General features: G+C 38.9%; 1 pseudogene; it reads left to right on the forward strand.

Annotated features, from left to right (window-relative positions):
* The first annotated feature begins 2,957 nt into the window (after positions 1-2,957).
* LOC139360671 (uncharacterized) overlaps positions 2,958-22,080 on the forward strand; it is a 29,110-nt pseudogene continuing 9,987 nt past the window's right edge.

Below are 22,080 nucleotides of genomic sequence, written 5' to 3' on the forward strand. Positions count from 1 at the left end.
TCCCTTTTGCCAGTATGCGGAGTCTGTGCTGAGTACAAGCCTCCAAGACAGACAGACTACTGTCTTCCAAATTCCTCTCCTTTTGCGGGCACATGTACTGCTTCCATTCCCCTCTGAAACCCTCACATAATTTGACATCAAGGGGCCCACCCCACCAGCCTAGCAAACATGCCCAGACACCTTTGAAAGCTCCACATGGGAGAGGTAGCTTCTTGAATGCAAAGCTCCACCTACAGAACACTGTCCCCCAAATATTTCATATGCATGTACAACTTTGTGCCTTTGAATATGCTCTTTCCACCAGTACAGTGTTCTTTCTTCTTCTGTGACTGGTCAACTTTTCCACTCATCCTTCAAACATCACTGCCCCTGTGGAACCTTGCCTGCTCACCTCCTGGTTTGCCACCATGTTCCCTTTCTCCTTATGTACCCTATCTTCCAACCATGGCAGGCAACTCAGGATCCTGGAATTTACCACATTCTCAGGACTTCTGAGCCTTCATACACAGCTCCCTTTGCCTGGAATGTTTATTCCCTGATGTCTCTACTTAACAAACACCTACTAATTGTTAAAAGCTCACATTGCGGCCGGGCGCCGTGGCTCAAGCTTGTAATCCCAGCACTTTGGGAGGCCGAGACGGGCGGATCATGAGGTCAGGAGATCGAAACCATCCTGGCTAACACGGTGAAACCCCGTCTCTACTAAAAAATACAAAAAACTAGCCGGGCAAGGTAGCGGGCGCCTGTAGTCCCAGCTACTCGGGAGGCTGAGGCAGGAGAATGGCGTAAACCCGGGAGGCGGAGCTTGCAGTGAACTGAGATCCGGCCAAGCCTGGGCGACAGAGCGAGACTCCATCTCAAAAAAAAAAAAAAACAAAAACCTCACATTGCTCAGCTCTGAAAACTTGAAAACTTGTCCACCTCCTTCAGGCAGGTTAGTTAGTTCTTCCCTACCCCATGCTTCCAGGAAATAATCACTAAAGTATTCCTGTGCCAGCCACTATAGTAATCAATTGACATTCATGTTTTTTCATTTAATCCTCACCACAGCCTTGTGTGGGAAGTATCATTATTGACCCTATTTTAGACTTGAGAACATTGAAGGCATTCACCTTTTACATGCCATTATATGTAAAAACATGAAATGTTTGCTCAGTCATGGTCTCCATGATTAGATTGGAAGGCGCTGAGAAGTAAGGGACCCAATGTCCAGCACGTCCAGACATTCAGTAAATACTTGCCAAGTGAAGAGTCCATCTGGTGAGATTCTTTCTCCGTTTGGGAGAGCAAGCAGTTCAGGGAATACATAAATACGCAGAGGCTAGGCAGATTTTCAGGACATTTTCTCTGTACCCTACTCTAAAGAAAACTAATAAAACTTGCGTTAACAAGTACAAATGAAGAAAAGTTCTTGTTTGCTTTACAAACTGATTTGCCATAAGATGTCTTTCAAAATAAATGATAAATATTGGATTTACACATTGATTTTTCTAAATGCTTAAAGCAAAATGTCCTTGCATGTGCGGCATAGGCTTCACAGTAATACCAAGCTGTGAAGAATTTTTGCTAAGACTTCAATATTGTGGATAAGTAATATCTATATTTCTACATATGCTATCTATAATAGAATATAATATTTATAATAGCTATAATATACATCACAGGCCAGGCATGATAGCTTATGCCTGTAAGGGCAACATAGTGGGGCATCCATCTCTACTAAAAATTTAAAAAATAGCCAAGCATGGTGCACATGCCTATAGTCCCAGCTACTCAGGAAACTGAAGCAGAAGGATCACTTGAACGCAGGAGTTCAAGGCTGCAGTTATCTATGATCATGCCGATCATGCCACTGTACTCCAACCTGGGTGACAGAGCAAGACCCTGTTTCATAAATATATATAAAACAATACTTATATATCTTTATATCTTTCTCTGTGTGTGTATGAATACTTACGCTCCAACATGGTGTGTATGGAGCCTTCACAAAATGGCCCGTACAACAGACCCAATGGCTGACTTCAAGTTGATGTAGACAGAAGGAATTCTAAATTGCCTCCCAGTCTAAGTAGTCCCCAATCTAAGAATAACATATTGGCCAAAAGTTTAGAATTCAGCATGCATTTTCTTACTGAAACATCATTCTATTTGATCCTCAGATTCCCAGGCCAGTCCACACAAGCCTCTTGAACCCTGAATATAGCCAAGTTATATATAGTACTAATTAGTACCCGCTTAAGCTCCATCCTGGGGGCAGGGGCAGGTGGTGAGGAGAGGAGTGAGCAGGGAGTTTCCTCTCACTTTTCTGGATGGGATGGATGGGAGGGAGGCAAGGCACAGGCCCTAGGCAAAACCTCAAAGAATACAAAGTTTGTATTTGACAGCTTCTTCTCTCCATGTCATCATACACTCTCTGGGTTCTCAGTGCCCTCATTCCTCTCTTCAACTCCAGCTATCCCACCTGCCTTGTTCCACAAAGAACCTCAGGCTCCCCCATTAACCACCTCACACAACAATCAAAACCTAACTCCCTCCAGGGCAGCTGTCTGGAATTAGGAAGAAAGCAACTTAAGTGAAGTAAATGATAATTGCTTAACCCTCAGATACCTTTTCACTTTTAAATACTTTATTATTCTTTATTACCCTCAAAATGCATTCCCCAATTACAAAAATAAAGGCAGAGGGCTAAAGTGAGTGAAAACCTTCTGGCAGTGGAAACAATAGAAGGGAATTTTGGGGATGAGAGGGATGAGATTTTGGTTGATGGTAGAAGTAGGCAGCACCAAGTAAATAGGCCATACCTGTCCTTCCTAAGCATCCGTAATCCGGGCCTTCTCCCCTTACAAAGAGTGCTAATATTATTCCTGCTCTTCCAGCTTTCTCTCTCTTTCACTTCTGAACCTGCTACTTCTCTAAAATGCCCGGGTTTGGGTTTATTGTGAGATGTAGCAGCTTGCATGGCAGCCAGAGGCCCTGGTGAGGAGGAAGGGGCTAATGGTCTACATGTGTTCCTGAAAACTGTGCCATTGTCCTCTGGCATTCACATGGGCGTTGCCATAGGAGGGAGCAGCTCAGAAAGGAATTCTGAAGCTCTGGAATGCATCCGCATAGGGAGCCCACTTCATCAAGAGGTAAGTGGGGGAGGGGAAGGAAACGCTGCAGAAGGGCATTGGCCCTTTTCAGTCCTTCAATAAAGCTGTTCACCTCTGTTCAACTTATCACCAAAATTAATAACAAAATAACTTTGGGGTCAAAACTATTGAGGAGTTCACCCCAATCAGGGAACCAGGAGAAGACAGAGTTAATACACGCAAACAATTCCTATTTCTTGTTTCGTACATCTCTTAATCTTTGTTTCCTTATCTGTAAAATAAGGATAAGAATAATCTCTATGCCATGGGGTTCTTGTCAGGCTTAAATGAGTTAATAAAGTGTTCATGAGAGTGACTGACGTATAAATGCACAGTAAATGCCTTTTAAAAAATTAGACCAGGTGTAGTAGCTTATGCTCGTAATCCCAGCAATTTGGGAGGCCAAGGCAGGAAGATCACTTAGAGACCAGCCTGGGCAACATAGAAAAACCCCATCTCTAAAAAAGTTAAAAATAAATTAGCTGTGTGTGATGGCACATGCTTGTAATTCCAGCTGCTTGGAGGCTGAGGCAGGAAGATCACTTGAGTCCAGGAGTTCAAGGCTGCAGTGATCATTCCCACTGCACTGCAGCCTGAAGGACAGAACAAGACCCTGTCTCTAAAAAAAAATAATAAAAGAAAAATAATTTTTAAAAACTAGGGGAACCCTTTGTTCTTGAACTCTAGTAGTTAAAAGAAAAAGGAAAACAGTCTCAGGCTGGGTTAACTTCAAACAGAAAGTGGAACCTAAGCCTGTCTTTGAAGGAAGTGCCAACCTGAAATGGCCAACCAGGAGAAGCCTTTTTGGGGGTCCTGGTATATAACAGGAGAGGAGGCTGTCCCTACAGGGCTTCAGTCAAAACTTAGTAAGAAGAAGAACCTGACTGTAGTGCCAAAGAGAGGAGGAAAAAGCTACACACTAGAAATTGGGAGTTGTGGCTGTTGCGTTTAGTTTTAATTACATGACTACAAGGTGGGAAAACTGGTTAACCACACTTCTTTTCTAAAAAAAAAAAAAAAAAAGATCTTGGGGTTGTTTTTGACCATAATTTCAATAAAAACCCACAGTATGACATGTGACATGGTTATTTCCAATGTCCGTTTACTCATAGGCTATAATAACAGAAAGGCTTTCATTCATTCATCAGCTATTTATGGACCACATACAGTGGGCCAAGCACAACACTTGTTTCTGGGGTTCCAATGGTGAACAAGATAGATGCAGTATCTGCCCACATGGAGATTACAGTCTACTAGGGAATACAGACACTAGACAAGTTATTACACGTGTGATGGGTAGTATGAAAGGGCGAGTCCAAGGTGCTGTGACTAAGTCATAGGGACTTGTCCTCATCATGGAGAAGGAAGACCTTCCAGCGGAAATGACACTGAAGGTGAGACTTAAAGAAGAGTTAGGAAATGGGGTTCCATACCATATTTTGTTTGAAAACAGATTTTCACTGCCTTAAAAGAGAACAACCATTGGACTAAAGCATTGATTCTTCAGGTGATTCCTGTTATAATATAGGTGCCCCTGGTAGAGACAGCTGGTAACCACTATAAATATTTCCCTATAAATAAATTCCACCAAGGAAAATAAAAAGTAGAGCCTTGGGGGGTTAGAGCACAAGACAGGAACATTTTGATGGAGGGAAGGGATATAAATCTGAAGTATTATCTGAAAATTCAGGCTTAAATGTGGCTCTCCAAGGGGAGATGAGGGAATCACTTAGGAGCTGGAGTGGGGGCAGTGGTGTACCAAAGTGAGAAGTATTTTATCAATGAGTGTTTAGAATTGCCAGCATGTGGTTACAATAAAAGTCTGACCAACTTTTAGTCGGTTTTAATATTGTTTTTAAATTATTCATAAACGATGCACCAGCTTATTGATTGAATCCTGTTGGAGCACTCTCCACCCACCCCACCCCCCCGCCACCACCCTGCATGCCACTAGATGGCAGTCACACAGAAGTTGGAGAAAGGCAAACACTAGTAGTAGTCAGCACAGTTATCAGGAGCCCTTTGCTCTGCAATTCTAAGAAAATCAGCTCTCTGGAGTACCTCTTGGGATATGGCCTCTTCTCAAGCAGCTGAAGTCATTATTGTACACTTGCCGTGTTTGTGCAGGGGAAAGTAGCCATTTATTGCCCTGAACTCATGTCAGGCAGAGAGGAGAATTGAGGCAACTATCTGGTTGTCAGGCAACCAAAAACCCCTCCTGCAAGGACTAGCTGATTGTTTTCTCAAATGTCCCTTTTGCTTTGGCTAGCAGAGACCCAGTCTGAGTACGATTACTCTCCTGGATCTGAAACAAAGGCATAATCACATGGGGTGGGATTGGAAAGGACCAGATATTAACCCCAAGCCACAGGCAAGGGGATGTCTGGAGCAAGAAAACAGGCTTGAGAAGGCTCTGATGCAATGCAGTGGGTAAGGAGGAGGGTGTTTGGGTGAAAGGAAAAGGTCAGTGTGCATTTGAAGTCAAAACTGTGGCCTATGGGATGCCCTGAAGTTTTGGAAACTGAGGACAAGCTCCAAGAATATTGAGACATTCTGGCAAGTTTGGAGAGGGAACACCTCCAGAAAAACACAGACAATTCGAGCTGATTGAAAGGCTTTGGATACAAAATGGGATTCTGTGTTGGATGAGAGGGGAAAGTTTGTAAGCAAGTATAGGGGAAGGAAGTTCTGGGACAGAGCAAAAGGAAGGGAGGACCTCAAAAGTAAAGGAATTCTAAACGTCTTTCCAAGATGGTAGTCTGCTAAAGTTTTGGGGTAAATATGACTATCTCCTTGCCCTCCCAACAAACTAAAAAATAGACAAATTTGGTCTTGGCCACCTATTTTGCTGTCCCCTCGTACCTTTTAGCTCCCATCCCTGGTGCTCAGCACCCTCTTTTTTCCCTTGGAGTGTTTTCCAACATTGGTAGAAGTTAGAGAACATTTGGGGTTTGGCTCTTTGGAGTGGTACTAACCAAGCAATAATTCATCTATCAAAGTTTGACTACTATTATACGTATAAAAACTGTCAAATTCCTGAAGCACACATGGCACACAGAAGACTAATTCTAACCCACTAGACCTGCTTGGAGCCATTGCTGATCCCCATTCTGCTTTTAGGATGAAAGTGTTTAATGCCTTACCCTGAAGCAAGCTGATTAATTCAGACTAATATGTCAATGACTGCTAATAAGTTGATGCCCTACTAAATGAAACATTTGTACCCTATGAAGAAAGGTCTTTGTTTAATTTAGTGGTTCCTAAACATTTTGAGTCCATATAACTTATTTTATCAATCAAAACTATCTGATTATCCCATGACGGTAGTTGTACTTCTAGTGTCTGCTGATTGAGAAAATATATAATGAAAAAAGTTACTATACAGTTAAAAAGTTACATATGCAGAAGGTTTTTTCCTTTATTAATCACAACAGTACCATGTATGATTGAGAAATAGTAGCAAACATGTGTAAGATATATTTAATCAAAATAAAAGCCTTGTTCACAAGCTGATTTGCAGGTTTCTCACATAACTCCTTGGCTCCCCAGAGTATTGTGGCCCCAGATTAAGAACCACTGTCTGAACGAGAACAAAAATGATTGAAGCAGAAACTTTAAATCTCTTTGAAAGCTTCATACTGAAGATACTTTAATGTCAGGAGGGTAGGGTAGAGCCTCTCCCCAGTACCTCACAGATGTATTTTCTGTAGGAGGTCTGGGCAGGGCTAGTTAATAGCTAACAAAATAAAAATAAAGAAATGTTCCTGTTTCAGGGAGCCACCCTAAGTGCTCATGTGAATAACTTCCACAGAGACCAATGCTGGAGGAAGCTGGTGGAATATTCAGGGTTTAACTTTTGGAAGTAGAGATTGCCAAACAATAGACCATTCACTAAAGTTTGGCTACCATCAAAATACAAAAGAATCAATTTCCCCAAACAGGGCTAATGGAGAAAAGCCACACAACTGTGAATATACAAAAACCCACTTAATTGAACACTTTGAAAGGGTAAATTGTATGACATATGAATTATGCTCATTAAAAGTGTTATTTTAAAAACAAAATGAGTATCATCAGGAGCACTTAGTTCAACACAGTTGCCAATATTAAGTTCCCCATATCTGAGCACCTTGTACCTCCAATATCCAGGGCCTGTGAATTTAGGCTATCCTCAGCTCCGCAGAAGGTGGACTCTTACTGATATTGTCTATCTGACTTTGTATATTCTGAGAGGAGATGATAATTAAAAACATCAGATAGTAAAGTAGAGTAGAGTGGAGGGGTTAAAATACCAACACTGAAATCAGTCAACCTGGTTCCCTGTCCTTGCGTATGACTTTGGGTATGTCATTCCGTCTCTGTGAGCTTCATATTTTAAATCCATGTGTTTCATCACATTGCTTGCTCCTGCCTCCTGACATTGCTTTATATAGAAGTGTTTTCTTTCATCTCTGAATATTTGAAGATTTTCTAGATATCTTTGTTATTGCGTTTTAGTTTATTCTATGAATATCACTGTATGATTTCTATTCCTTTAAATGTCTTCTTTTTTGCTACTTTATATCTATATATTTTTCATTTTAGATTCAGGGGTACATATGCAGGTCCCACAATATGCCCTCTCTTGGAATGTGTTCCATATATACTTCAAAAGAATGTGAATTCTCCTGTTGTTGGGTGAAGTGTTTTACAAATGACAATTAGGTCAAATGGTTGTTAGTGTTGTTTTGGTCTTCTGTATTTTTAAATTTTTTTTTAATTTTATTTATTTATTTATACTTTAAGTTCTGGGGTACATGTGCACAACGTGCAGGTTTGTTACATAGGTATACATGAGCCATGTTGGTTTGCTGCACCCTTCAACTCATCATTTACATTAGGCATTTCTCCTAATGCTATCCCTCCCCCAGCCCCCCACACCCCCACAGGCCCCAGTGTGATTCCTGCCCTGTGTCCATGTGTTCTCGTTGTTCAACTCCCACCTATGAGTGAGAACATGTGGTGTCTGCTTTTCTGTCCTTGTGACAGTTTGTGTAGAATGATGGTTTCCAGCTTCATCCATGTCCCTGCAAAGGACATGAACTCATCCTTTTTTATGGCTGCATAGTATTCCATGGTGTATATGTGCCACATTTTCTTAATCCAGTCTATCATTGATGGACATTTGGGTTGGTTCCAAGTCTTTGCTATTGTGAACAGTGCCGCAATAAACATACGTGTGCATGTGTCTTTATAGTACCATGATTTATAATCCTTCGGGTATACACCCAGTAATGGGATTGCTGGGTCAAATGGTATTCCTTGAGGAATCGCCACACTGTCTTCCACAAAGGTTGAACTAATTTACACTCCCACCAACAGTGTAAAAGTGTTCCTATTTCTCTACATCCTTTCCAGCATCTGTTGTTTCCTGACTTTTTAATGATTGTCATTCTACCTGGCATGAGATGGTATTTCATTGTGGTTTTGATTTGCATTACTCTGATGACCAGTGATGATGAGGGTTTTTTTTCATATGTTTGTTGGCTGCATAAATGTCTTCTTTTGAGAAGTGTCTGTTCATATCCTTTGCCCACTTTTTGATGGGGTTTTTTTTTCTTGTAAATTTGTTTAAGTTCTTTGTAGATTCTGGATATTAGCCCTTTGTCAGGTGGGTAGATTGCAAAGATTTTCTCCCATTCTGTAGGTTACCTATTCACTCTGATGATAGTTTCTTTTGCTGTGCAGAAGCCCTTTAGTTTAATTAGATCTCATTTGTCTATTTTTGCTTTTGTTGCCATTGCTTTTGGTGTTTTAGTCATGAAGTCTTTGCCCATGCCTATGTCCTGAATGGCATTGCCTAGGTTTTCTTCTAGGGTTTTTATGGTGTTGGGTCTTACATTTAAGTCTTTAATCCATCTTGAGTTAGTTTTTGTACATGGTGTAAGGAAGGGATCCAGTTTCAGCTTTCTACATATGGCTAGTCTGTTTTCCCAGCACCATTTATTAAATAGGGAATCATTTTCCCATTGCTTGTTTTGTCAGGTTTGTCAAAGATCAGATGTGTGGTGGTATTTCTGAAGACTGTTCTATTCCATTGGTCTATATATCTGTTTTGATACTAGTACCATGCTGTTTTGGTTACTGTAGCCTTGTAGTATAGTTTGAAGTCAGGTAGCATGATGCCTCCAGCTTTGTCCTTTTTGCTTAGGATTGTCTTGGCTATGCAGGCTCTTTTTTGGTTCCGTATGAACTTTAAAGTAGTTTTTTCCAATTCTGTGAAGAAAGTCAGTGGTAGACTGATGGAGATAGTATTGAATCAATAACTTACCTTGGGCAATGTGGCCATTTTCACAATATTGATTCTTCCTATCCAAGAGCATGGAATGTTCTACCATTTGTTTGTGTCCTCTTTTACTTCATTGAGCAGTGGTTTCTAGTTCTCCTTGAAGAGGTCCTTCATATCCGTTGTAAGTTGGATTCCTAGGTATTTCATTCTCTTTGTAGTAATTGTGAATGGGAGTTCACTCATGATTTGGCTCTCTGTTTGTCTATTATTGGTGTATAGGAATGCTTGTGATTTTTGCACATTCACTTTGTATCCTGAGACTGCTGAAGTTGCTTATCCGTTTAAGGAGATTTTGGGCTGAGATGATGGGGTTTTCTAAATATGCAATCATGTTATCTGCAAACAGAGACAATTTGACTTCCTCTTTTCCTAATTGAATACCCTTTATTTCTTTCTCTTGCCTGATTGCGTGGCCAGAACTTCCAATACTATGTTGAATAGGAGTAGTGAAAGAGGGCATCCTTGTCTTGTGCCGGTTTTCAAAGGAAATGCTTCCAGTTTTTGACCATTCAATATGATATTGGCTGTGGGTTTGTCATAAATAGCTCTTATTATTTTGAGCTATGTTCCATCAATACCTAGTTTATTGAGAGTTTTTAGCATGAAAGGCTGTTGAATTTTGTTGAAGGCCCTTTCTGCATCTACTGAGATAATCATGTGAGTTTTGTCATTGGTTCTGTTTATGTGATGGATTACGTTTATTGATATGTGTATGTTGAACCAGCCTTGCATCCCAGGGATGAGGCTGACTTGATCATGTTGGATAAGCTTTTTCATGTGCTGCTGGATTTGGTTTGCCAGTATTTTATTGAGGATTTTTGCATTGCTGTTCATCAGGGATATTGGACTATAAATTCTTTTTTTGTTGTGTCTCTACCAGGTATCAGGATGATTCTAGCCTCATAAAATGAGTTAGGGAGGATTCCCTCTTTTTCTATTGATTGAAATAGTTTCAGAAGGAATAGTACCAACTTCTCTTTGTACCTCTGGTAGAATTCGGCTGTGAATCCGTCTGGTCCTGGACTATTTTCGGTTGGTGAGCTATTAATTATTACCTCAATTTCAGAACCTGTTATTGGTCTATTCAGGGATTCAACTCCTTCCTGGTTTAGTCTTGGGAGGGTGTATTTGTCCAGCAATTTATCAATATCTTCTAGATTTTCTAGTTTATTTGCATAGAGGTGTTCATAGTATTCGCTGATGGTAGTTTATATTTCTATGGCATCGGTGGTGAGATCCCCTTTATCATTTTTTATCGAGTCTATTAGATTCTTCTCTCTTTTCTTCTTTATTAGTCTAGCTAGTGGTCTATGTATTTTGTTGACCTTTTCAAAAAACCAGCTCCTGGATTCATTGATTTTTTGAAGGGATTTTTGTGTCTCTATCTCCTTCAGTTCTGTTCTGATCTTAGTTATTTCTTGCCTTCTGCTCACTTTTGAATTTGTTTGCTCGTGCTTCTCTAGTTCTTTTAATTGAGATGTCAGAGTGTTGATTTTAGATCCTTACTGTTTTCTCTTTTGAGCATTTAGTGCTAAAAATTTCCCTCTACACACTGCTTTAAATGTGTCCCAGAGATTCTGGTACGTTGTGTCTTTGTTCTCATTGGTTTCAAAGAACATCTTTACTTCTGCCTTCATTCGTTATTTACCCAGTAGTCATTCAGGAGCAGGTTGTTCAGTTTCCATGTAGTTGTGCAGTTTTGAGTGTGTTTCTTAATCCTGAGTTCTAATTTGATTGCACTGTGGTCTGAGAGACAGTTTGTTGTGATTTCTGTTCTTTTACATTTGCTGAGGAGTGTTTTACTACCAATTATGTGGTCAATTTTAGAATAAGTATGATGTGGTGCTGAGAAGAATGTATATTCTGTTGATTTGGGGTGGAGGGTTCTGTAGACGTCTATTAGGTCTGCTTGGTGCAGAGCTGAGTTCAAGTCCTGGATATCCTTGTCAACCATCTGTCTCGTTGATCTGTCTAATTAATATTAACAGTGGGGTGTTAATGTCTTCCATTATTGTTGTGTGGGAGTCTAAGTCTCTTTGTAGGACTCTAAGGACTTGCTTTATTAATCTGGGTGGTACTGTATTGGGTGCATATATTTAGGATAGTTAGCTCTTCTTGTTGAATTGATCCCTTTACCATTATGTAATGGCTTTCTTTGTCTCTTTTGATCTTTGTTGGTTTAAAGTCTGTTTTATCAGAGACTAGGATTGCAATCCCTGGTGTTTTTTCTTTCCATTTGCTTGGTAAATATTCCTCCATCTCTTTATTTTGAGCCTATGTGCATCTTTGCATGTGAAAGGGTCTCCTGAATACAGCACACCAATGGGTCTTGACACTATCCAATTTGCCAGTCTGTGTCTTTTAATTGGGGCATTTAGCCCATTTACATTTAAGGTTGATATTGTTATGTTTGAATTTGGTCCTGTCATGATGATGTTTGCTGGTTATTTTGCCCATTAATTGATGCGGTTTCTTTATAGGGTCAATGTTATGTACAATTTGGCATGTTTTTGCAGTGGCTGGTACTCATTGTTCCTTTCCATGTTTATTGCTTCCTTTAGGAGCTCTTGTAAGGCAGGCCTGGTGGTGACAAAATCTCTCAGCATTTGCTTGTCTCTAAAGGATTTTATTTCTCCTTCACTTATGAAGCTCTGTTTGGCTGGATATGAGATTCTGGGTTGAAAATTCTTTTTTTTAAGAATGTTGAATTTGGCCCCCATTCTCTTCTGGCTTGTAGGGTTTCTGCCAAGAGTTCCGCTGTTAGTCTGATGGGCTTCCCTTTGTGGGTAACCTGACCTTTCTCTCTGGCTGCCCTTAACATTTTTTCCTTTGTTTCAACCTTAGCGAATCTGACAATTATGTATCTTGGGGTTGCTCTTCTCGAGGAGTATCTTTGTGGTGTTCTCTGTATTTCCTGAATTTGAATGTTGGCCTGCCTTGCTAGTTTAGGGAAGTTCTCTTGGATAATATCCTGAAGAGTGTTTTCTACTTGGTTCCATTCTCTACGTCACTTTCCAGTACACCAGTCAAACGTATGTTTGGTCTTTTCACATTGTCCCATATTTCTTGGAGACTTTGTTCATTTCTTTTCACTCTTTTTTCTCTAATCTTGCCTTATTGCTTTATTTCATTAGTTTGATCTTCAATCACTGATATCCTTTCTTCCACTTGATTGAATCAGTTATTGAAGCTTGTGTATGTGTCATGAAGTTCTTGTGCCATGGTTTTCAGCTCCATCAGGTCATTTAAGATCTTCTCTACACTGTTCATTCTAGTTAGCCATTTGTCTAACCTTTTATTCAAGGTTTTCAGCTTCCTTGCAATGGGTTAGAACCTGTTCCTTTTTTTCTTTTTCTTTTTTTTTTTTTTTTAGAGATGGAGTCTCACTCTGTCGCCCAGGCTGGAGTGCAGTGGCCGGATCTCAGCTCACTGCAAGCTCCGCCTCCCGGGTTTACGCCATTCTCCTGCCTCAGCCTCCTGAGTAGCTGGGACTACAGACGCCTGCCACCTCACCCGCCTAGTTTTTGTTTTTGTTTTTGTTGTTTTTTTTTTTTTTTTGGTAGAGATGGGGTTTCACCATGTTAGCCAGGATGGTCTCGATCTCCTGATCTTGTGATCCGCCTGTCTCGGCCTCCCTAAGTGCTGAGATTACAGGCTTGAGCCACCGCGCCTGGCAGAACATGCTCCCTTAGCTCAGAAAAGTTTGTTATTACTGACCTTCTGAAGTCTACTCCTGTCAACTCGTCAAACTCATTCTCCGTCCAGTTTTGATCCCTTGGCAGCGAGGAGCTGTGATCCTTTGGAGGAGAAGAGGTGCTCTCTGTTTTGGAATTTTCAGCTTTTCTGCTCTGGTTTCTCTCCATCTTTGTGGTTTTATCTACTTTTGGTCTTTGAAGTTGTTGACCTACAGATGGGATTTTCGTGTGGATGTCCTTTTGTTGATGTGGATGCTATTCCTTTCTGTTTGTGACTTTTCCTTCTAACAATCAGACCCCTCAGCTGCAGGTCCGTTGGAGTTTGATGGCGGTCCACTCCAGACACCGTTTGCCTGGGTAACACCAGCAGAGGCTGCAGAAAAGCAAATATTGCTGCCTAATCCTTCTTCTGGAAGCTTCCTCCCAGAGAGGCACCCGCCTGTTTGAGGTGTCTGTCGGCCCCTACTGGAAGGTGTTTCCCAGTCAGGCTACATGGGGGTTAGGGACCCACTTGAGGAGGCAGTCTGTCCATTCTCAGAACTCAAACGCAGTGCTGAGAGTACCACTGCTCTCTTCAGAGCTGTCAGACAGGGACGTTTAAGTCTGCAGAAACTGTCTGCTGCCTTTTGTTCTACTAAGCATTGCCTCCAGAAGTGGAATCTATACAGCCAGTAGGCCTTGCTGAGCTGTGGTGGGCTCCACCAAGTTTGTGCTTCCAGGTCTCTTTGTTTACACTGTGAGCTACTCAAGCCTCAGCAATGGTGGACGCCCCTCCGCCCACCAATCTACAGTGTCGCAGGTCAATCTCAGACTGCTGTGCTAGCAGTGAGCAAGACTCGGTGGGCATGGGACCCACCGAGCTAGGCACGTGAGGGTATCTCCTGCTCTGCCAGTTGCTAAGACTGCAGAAAAAGTGCAGTATTTTGTCAGGAGTGTACCGTTTCTCCAGGTACAGTCTGTCACAGCTTCCCTTGACTGGGAAAGGGATATTTCCAGACCCCTTGCACTTCCTGGGTGAGGCGATGCCCTGCCCTGCTTGAGCTCGCCCTCTGTTGGCTGCACCCACTGTCCAACCACTCCCAGTGAGATAAACCAGGCACCTCAGTTTGGAATGCAGGAATCAACCATCTTCTACATAGGTCTCGCTGGGAACTGCAGACCAGAGCTGTTCCTATTCGGCCATCTTGGAAGCACCCTCCAGTCTTCTGTATTTTTAATGACATTCAGTTTACTTGTTCTATCAGTTACTGAGAGAGGAATATTGAAGTTTCCAAAAATAATTGTCTATCTTTATTTCTATCAATTTCTGTTCAAGTATTTAAACTTCTGTTGTTAGATGCATACATATTTTAAATTGTTATATCTTCAGGGAGAATTGACTCCTTTATAATTATAGAATGTCTCTCAGTATCTCTAATAATACTCCTTGATCTGAAGGCTACTTTATCTGATATCATTATTCCAGATTTCTTTTTTTTTTTTAATTTTAAGTTCTGGGATACATGTGCAAGATGTATAGGATGTGCATGTTTGTTACACATGTAAACATGTGCCATGGTGTTTTGCTTCACAGATCATCCCATTACCTTGGTATTAAGCCCAGCATCCATTAGCTATTATTCCTGATGCTCCCCCTTCCCCTGTCCCGCTAACAGACCCCAGTGTATATTGTTCCCCTCCTGTGTCCATGTGTTCTCATTGTTCAGCTCCAACTTATAAATGAGAACATGCAGTGTGTGATTTTCTGTTCCTGCATTTGTTTGCTGAGGATAATGGCTTCCAGCTCCATCCATGTCCCTGCAAAACTCATGATCATGCTCTTTTCTATGGCTGCATAGTATTCCATGGTATGTATGTACCACATTTTCTTTATCCAGTCTGTCAATGATGGGCATTTGGGTTGAATCCATGTCTTTGCTGTTGTGAATAGTGTTACAATGAGCATATGCATGCATGTATCTTTATAAATGAATGATTTAAATTCCTTTAGGTATATACCCAGTAATGAGATTGCTGAGTCAAATGGTATTTCTTGTTCTAAATCTTTGAGGAATCACCAACTGTCTGCTACAATGGTTAAACTAATTTACACTTCCGCCAACAATGTAAAAGTGTTCCTATTTCTCTGCAATCTCACCAGCATCTGTTGTTTCTTGACCTTTTAATAATCGCCATTATCACTGGCATAGGATGGTATCTCATTGTGGTTTTGATTTTACTTTCTCTAATGATCAATGATGTTGAGCTTTTTTTCATATGTTTTTTTTTTTTTTTTTTTGGCTACATAAATATCTTATTTTGAGAAGTGTATGTTCATGTCTACTTTTTTAATGGGGTTGTTTTTTTCTTGTAAATTTGCTGAAGTTCCTTGTAGATTCTGGATATTAGATCTTTGCCAGATGGATAGATTGCAAAAATTTTCTCCCACTAGGTAGATTGTCTGTTCACTCTGATGATAGTTTCTTTTGCTGTGCTCTTTAGTTTAATTACATCCCATTTGTCAATTTTTGCTTTTGTTGCTATTGCTTTTGGCAGTTTTGTCATGAAATGTTTGCCCATACCTATGTCCTCAATGGTATTGCCTAGATTTTCTTCTAGGGTTTTTATAGTTTTGGGTTTGACGTTTAAGTCTGTATTCCATCTTGACTTAATTTTTGCATATGGTGTAAGGAAGGGGTCTAGTTTCAATTTTCTGCATAAGGCCAACCAGTTCTCCCAGCACCATTTATTAAATAAGGAATCTCTTCCTCATTGCTTGTTTTTGTCAGGTTTGTCGAAGATCAGATGGTTGTAGATGTGCAGTCTTATTTCTGATTCTCTATTCTATTCCATTGGTCTGTGTCTCTGTTTTTGTACCAGTACCATGCTGTTTTGGTTACTGTAGCCTTGTAGTATAGTTTGAAGTCAAGTAGTGTAATGCCTTCAGGTCTGTTCTTTTAGCTTAGGATTCTCTTGGCTATACAAGTTCTTTTTAGTTCCATATGAATTTTAAAACAGTTTTTTTCTAATTCTGTGCAAAATGTCCATGGTAGTTTAATGGGAATAGTATTGAATCTATAAATTTCTTTGTGCAGTATGGCCATTTTCACGATATTGATTCTTCCTATCAATACGCATGGAATGTTTTTCCATTTGTTTGTGTCTTTTCTGATTTCCTTGAGGAGTGGTTAGTAGTTCTTCTTGAAGAGATTCTTCACTTCCCTCGTTAGCTGTATTCCTAGGTATTGTATTATCTTTGTAGCAATTGTGAATGAGAGTTCATTCAAAATGTGGCTCTCTGCTTGTCTATTGTTAGTGTATAGGAATGCTTGTGACTTCTGCACATTGATTTTTTACCCTGAGACTTTGCTGCTGTTGCTTATCAGCTTAAGAAGCTTTTGGGCTGAGACAGTGGGGTTTTCTAGATATAGGATCATGTCATCTGCAAACAAAGACAATTTGACTTCCTCTCTTCCTATTTGGATATGCTTTATATCTTTCCCTTGCCTGATTGCCCTGGCCAGAACTTCCAATACTATGTTGAGTAAGTGTGGTAAGAGAGGACATCCTTGTCTTGTGCAGGTCATCAAGGGGAATGCTTCCAGCTTTTGCACATTCAGCATATTACCTGTGGGTTTGTCATATATGGCTCTTATTATTTTCAGGTATCTTCCTTCAATACCTAGTTTATTGAGAGTTTTAACATGAAGGGATGTTGAATTTTATCAAAGGCCTTTTCTGTGCATATTGAGACAACCATATGTTTTTTGTCATTGGTTCTGTTTATGTGATGGATTATGTTTATTGATTTGCATATGTTGTACCAGACTTGTATCTCAGGGATGAAGCCAACTTGATTGTGGTGGATAAGCTTTTTGTTGTGTTTCTGGATTCAGTTTGCCAGTATTTTATTGAGAATTTTTGCATCAATGTTCATCAGGCATATTGACCTAAAGTTTTCTTTTTTTGTTGTATCTCTGCCAGGTTTTGTATCAGTATGATGCTGGCCTCATAAAATGATTTAGGGAGGAGTCTCTCCTTTTTAATTGGAATAGTTTTGGAAGAAATGGTTCCAGGTCCTCTTTGAACCTTCCAGATTTATTTTGTTTAGTGTTTAAGTGGGTTTGATATAGAGAGCATATAGTTGACTCTTATGTTTTTATGTATTCTGAAAATCTCTTTTTTTGACAAATAGAAATTGTATATATTTATGGTGCACAATGTGATTGTTTTGGTATGTGTATACACTATGAAATGGTTAAATCAAGCTAATTTAGATATCCAGCTCACATACTTATCATTTTTATGTGGTGAGGATATTTAAGATCTACTCTCTTAACAATTTTCAAGTGTACAATACATTATTAACTGGAGTTACCACTCTGTACAATGGATCTCCAGAACTTATTCACCCTGTCTAATTGAAACACTGTACTCTTTGATTTAGATTCCACATATAAACAAGATCATACGGTATTTGTCTTTCTGTGCCTACTTTATTTCACTTAGCCTAATGTCTTCCAGGTTCATTCATGTATTCACAAATGATAGGCTTTCTTTCTTTTCTTAAAGGCTGAATAGTTTTCCACTGTGTGTATATATGTGTGTGTATTACATTTTCTTTACCTATTCATCTGCCAATGGACACTTAGATTGATTCCAAATTTTGACTATGGTAAATAATTCTGCAATGAACGTAGGAGCGCAGATATCTCCTCGACATACTGATTTCCTTTCTTTTGGATATATGCCCAAAAGTGAGATTGCTGGATCTCATGGTAGATTTTTTTTTTTTAAGAATCTCTGTACTGTTCTCCATAATGAATATACTAATTTACATTCCCACCAACAGTGTGTCAGAGTTCCTTTTTCTCCACTTTCTCACCAGTAATTGTTATCTTTTGTCATTTTGATAAAAGCAGGTGTGAGGTGATATCTCTTTGTGGTTTTCATTTGTATTTCCTGATGATTAGTGATGCTGAGCATTTTTTTATACACCTCTTGGCCATTTGTATGTCTTCTTTTGGGGAATGTCTAGTCAATTCCCATTCTTTAATCCAATAATTTTTCTTGCTGTTAAGTTGTTTGAGTTTTTTATATATTTTGGATATTAACCTCTTATCCAATATATGCAAATATTTTCTCCATTTCTGTTGGCTGTCTCTTTGCTCTCTTGACTGTTTCCTTGGCTATGTGGAAGTATTTTAGTTTGACGCAATGCCGTTTGTATATTTTTACTTTTTTTGCCTGTGCTTTTGGTGTCATATCCAATAAATCATTGCCCAAATCAATGTCAAGAAACTTTTCACCTATATTGTCTTCCACTAGTTTCACAGCATCAGGTCTTATGTCTAAATCTTTAATCCATTTTGAGTTGATTTTTGTGTACGGTCTTAGATAAAAGTCCAATTTCTTTTTTCTATTTTTTTTTTCTTTTTTGCATGTGGATATTTAGTTTTTTCAACATCAATTGTTGAAGGTATTATTTTTTTCTCATTGTGTATTCTTGGTACCTTTGTCAAAAATCAGTTGGATGTAAAATGTATGGACTAATTTCTGTGCTCTCTATTCTATTTCATTGGTCTGTATGTCTGTTTTTATGTCAGTACCATGCTGTTTTGATTACTATAGCTTTGAAGTAGATTTTGAGAACAGGTACTGTGATGCCTCCAGCTTTGTTCTCTTTGCTCAAGATTGCTTGGATATTTGGGCTCTTTTGTGGTTCCACGCAAACTTTAGGATTGCTTTTTCTATTTCTGTGGAAAATGCCATTGGTATTTTGATAGGAATTATTTTGAATCTATAAGTCATTTTCAGTAATATGGATATTTTAACAATATTAATTCTTCCAATTCATGAACACAAATATTTTTCCATCTATCTGTCTTCTTCAGTTTCTTTCATCAATTTTTTATAGTTTCCAGGGTACAGATATTTCACTTTCCTGGTTCTCTGTCTTTTGATAAGTGTGTTTTGCACCACTTACATTAAATGCAATTAGTGATATGGTAGCATTTAAGTCCATGATTTTATTATTTTCTGTGGTTGTTCCTCTGTTTCTACTCTCTTGCTTTCTTTTGTAATCATTTGGATATTTTTCAGTATTCCATTTTAATTTGTCCTTTGAACTTTTAATAAATATTTTTGTATATTTTTAGTAATTCCTGTTAAAATATACATCGTTAACTTTCCAAAATTTTAATTTGTAAAATTAATATTTTATCATTTCAAATGTACTACAGAAATCTTTCCACTGTATGGATTCCCTTACACTCTCTCTGTATGTTGTAGTCATTACATATATATACAGACGAACCTAGTTTTATTGCACTTCACTTTATTGCAGTTCACAGATAATGTTATTTTTTACAAATTGAAGATCTGTGGAAACCTTGTATTAACAAGTATATCGATGCCCATTTTTCCAACAGCATGTGCTCACTTTGTATCTGTGTGCCATATTTTTATAATTCTCACAATATTTCAAACCTTTTCTTTCTTATATCTATTATGGTGATCAGTGATCACTGATATTTGATGTTACTATTGTAATTGCTTTGGGGCACCACAAACCGTGCCCATATAAGACGGAAAACTTAATTGAGAAATGCTGTGTGTGTTCTGACTGCTATACTTACCAACTGTCCTCTCATCTCTCTCCCTCTCTCCTCAGGCCTCCGTATTTCCTGAGGCACAGCAATATTGAAATTAGCCCAGTTAATAACTGCACAATGGTCTCTAAGTGTCCAAGTAAAAGGAAGAGTCGCATGTCTCTCACTTTAAGTCAAAAGCTAGAAAAGATTAAGCTTAGTGAGGAAGGTATGCCAAAAACTGAGATAGGTCATAAGCTGGGCCTCTTGACCCAAACAGTTAGCCAAGTTTTATGCAAAAAAAAAAAAAAAAACAAACAAAAAAAAAAACAGTTCTTGAAGGAAATTAAAAGTGCTACTTCAGTGAGCATATAAATTATAAGAAATTAAAACAGCCTTATTGCTGATACAGAGAAAGTTTCACTTGTCTGGATAAAAGATCAGACCAGCTAAAACATTCTCTTAAATCAAATCCTATTCCATAGCAAGGCCCTAACTCTCTTCAATTCTATGAAGGCTGAGAGAGGTGAAGAAGCTGCAGAAGAAAAGTTTGAAGTTAACAGAGGTTGGTTCATGGGGCTTAAGGAAAGAAGCCAACTCCACAACGTAAAAATATAAGATGAAGCAGCAAGTGCTAATGCAGAAGCTGTAGCAAGTTATCCACAATATCTATTAATAGCTAAGGAAAAACTCTTCTGTACATAGGCCTAGGCAAAGAAATTATGATGAAGACCCGAAAAGCAAATGCAACAAAACAAAAGTAGACAAATGGGATTTAATTAAGCTAAAAAGTTTCTGTACAGCAAAAGAAACAATCTACAGAGTGAACAGACAACCTACATAATGGAAGAAAATATTTACAAATTATACCTCTGGCAAAAGACTAATATCCAGAATCCACAAGGAACTCAAACAACTGAACAAGAAAAAAACAACCCCATTACAAACTGGGCAAGGACATGAATAGACATTTCTTAAAAGAAGAAATACAAGCAGCCAAAAACACATAAAAAATGTTCAACATCACTAATCATCAGAAAAAAAATCACATTAAAATCACACTTAGATATTATCTTACATCATCAGATTGGCTATTTTTAAAAAGTCAAAAAACAACAGACGGTGGTATAGATGCAGAGAAAAGGGAATGCTTAGAGACTGTTGGTGGGATGTAAATTAGTTCAACCTCTATGGAAAACAGTGTAGATATATCTCAAAGAACTAAAAATAGGACTATTCAACCCAACAATTCGACTACTGGGTTATTTTCCTTTCCCAAGGGAAAATAAATCATTACGTTAAAAAGATATCTGCACTTGTACTTTTATTGCCGCACTATTCACAATAGCAAAATCATGGAACCAGCCTAAGTTTCCATCAATGGTTGATTGGATAAAGAAAATTTAGTATATATACACCATGGAATACTATGCAGCCATAAGAAGGAATGAAATCATGTCCTTTGCAGCAACATGGATGGAGCTAGAGGCCATTATCCTTATTGAACTAACTCAGAAAAAGAAAATCAAATATCACATATTCTTACTTATAAGTGGGAGCTAAACAATGGGAACACATGGGCATAAAGATGGAAATAATAGACACAGGGGACTCCAAAACAGGGTAGGGTAGGAGAGGAATGAGGGTTAAAAAATTACCTATTGGGTACAATGTTCAATATTTGGTTTATGGGTCCACTAGAAGCCCAATCCCCACCACTATGTAATATATGATGTAATGTGCCCATGTAACAAACATGCACATGTACTTCTGAATCTAAAGTACATTTAAAAATAAAAGATCCGACTAAGATAATTGATTAGGGTAGTTACACAAAACAACAAATTTTCAATATAGACAGTACAGACTTATATCAGAAGAAGATGCCATCTAGGACTTTCATAGCTGGAAAGAAAAAGTCAATGAATGCCTAGTTTCAAAGCTTCAAAGGACAGGCAGATTGTCTTGTTAGGGACTAATGCAACTTGTGACTTTAAGTTGAAGCCAGTGCTTATTTACCATTCCAAAAATTGTAGTACAGGCAGAGTATATTTAAGAATTATGCTAAATATACTCTGCCCATACTCTACCAATGGAAGGGCAAAGCCCTGTTTACACTGAATGTGGTTTGTTGAATATTTTAAGCCCACTTCTGAGACCTCCTGCTGAGAGAAAGAGATTCTTTTCAAAATGTTACTGATCATTGGCAATACACCTGACCATTCAAGAGTTCTGATGAAGATGTATAAGGAGATTAATGTTGTTTTCATGCCTGCTAATGCAATATCCATTCTTCAGCCCATGGATCATGGAGTCATTTCTACTTTCAAGTATTATTATTTAAGAAATACATTTTG

Source organism: Macaca nemestrina, chromosome X, assembly GCF_043159975.1.
Source record: "Macaca nemestrina isolate mMacNem1 chromosome X, mMacNem.hap1, whole genome shotgun sequence".
Classification (NCBI taxonomy): Eukaryota; Metazoa; Chordata; class Mammalia; order Primates; family Cercopithecidae; genus Macaca; species Macaca nemestrina.